Source organism: Moschus berezovskii, chromosome 6 (genome assembly GCF_049115385.1).
Source record: "Moschus berezovskii isolate FMDL1 chromosome 6, NW_MosBer_1.0, whole genome shotgun sequence".
Lineage (NCBI taxonomy): Eukaryota > Metazoa > Chordata > Mammalia > Artiodactyla > Moschidae > Moschus > Moschus berezovskii.
Window position 1 is genome coordinate 7386433 of NC_142465.1, and position 1352 is coordinate 7387784.

General features: G+C 39.9%; 1 pseudogene; it reads left to right on the forward strand.

Annotated features, from left to right (window-relative positions):
* Positions 1–204: 204 nt before the first annotated feature.
* On the forward strand, positions 205–1143 carry LOC129536750 (sorting nexin-16 pseudogene; annotated as a pseudogene).
* Positions 1144–1352: the final 209 nt, after the last annotated feature.

Genomic DNA, 1352 nt, shown 5'->3' on the forward strand with positions numbered 1-1352 from the left:
ACGTCACTTCCGGGAGCGGCCCCTCCCGTTGCCTGGCGACTACCCTGGGCCTGCGTCCCGCTCAGAGGCGGGTGGGGAGCTGCTGTTTTCAGGAAGAGGGTCACAGCGTGAATTCCTAAGAAGAAAATAATGCATTGCTTATTACTTGTTCTCTAATTGTTCGGACTCAAAAGTGTGCAAGTTTGTTACAAAAGCCAAAAGAAGATGGCAACTCCTTACGTTCCAATTCCCCTAGGGTACTCTGCTTCCAGTTTTGCAACCAACAGAAACCAAAGAAATTCTTCTTTTGGGAGTATCTCAACAAGCTCAAACTCTTCCAAAGGCCAGTTAGAAGACTCAAATATGGGTGCATATTCTTCCACTGAGTATTCTGCTAGACCAAGAGAAAATGAAGAACAAAGTCCCGAAACGGTGAATTTGGAAGATAGACCTTCTATACCGATTATCCTGGGTTATGAGGTGATGCAAGAAAGAGCTAAATTTACTGTGTATAAAATATTAGTAAAGAAGACCCCAGAAGAAAGCTGGGTAGTTTTTAGAAGATACACTGACTTCTCTAGGTTTAATGATAAATTAAAAGAGTTGTTTCCAGGCTTTCTATTAGCCCTTCCACCAAAACGCTGGTTTAGAGATAATTACAATGCGGACTTTTTAGAAGATAGGCAATTAGGATTACAAGTGTTTCTTCAGAATTTAGTAGCTCACAAGGACATTGCTAACTGCCTTGCAGTGAGAGACTTTCTTTGTCTGGATGATCCACCAGGTCCGTTTGATAGCTTAGAAGAAAGCAGGGCTTTCTGTGAAACTTTAGAAGAGACAAACTACCGTTTTCAAAAAGAACTACTTGAAAAACAGAAAGAGTTGGCATCACTGAAGAAACTGCTCAGTGAGAAGCAACTTCTTATAGACACTCTAGAAAACAGACTCAGGACATTATCTTTGAAACCTGAAGAATCACTGCTCACGTCAGGAAAAGAAGGTAGACAGACCCTGAAGGTGGAGCCTTCTGCGCTTGAGGTTGGTCAGGGTGTCCTGGATGAAGAATCTAGAGCTGATAGTAAACAATACTCAAGTTTTAGTGAACCTAAAAATTCCGTATCATACAGAAAAGTAGCAGAAGTGGCATATAATGCAGAAGACTAATGCAACTCTAGCGGTTCCTTCCATTTTTACGTTCCTGTGAATTTAGAATAGAGTGACAAATATTTAAAAAGAAAAAAAAGGGACTGCAGCATCTACATTAAACAGCCAGATTGTACATGTATAAAGTTTACATAAAGGAAAATTTAAGTTATTGGTGTAGGAAATATATTCACTATTGCTCTAAATTGTCTTTTAGACAAACTTTGTAT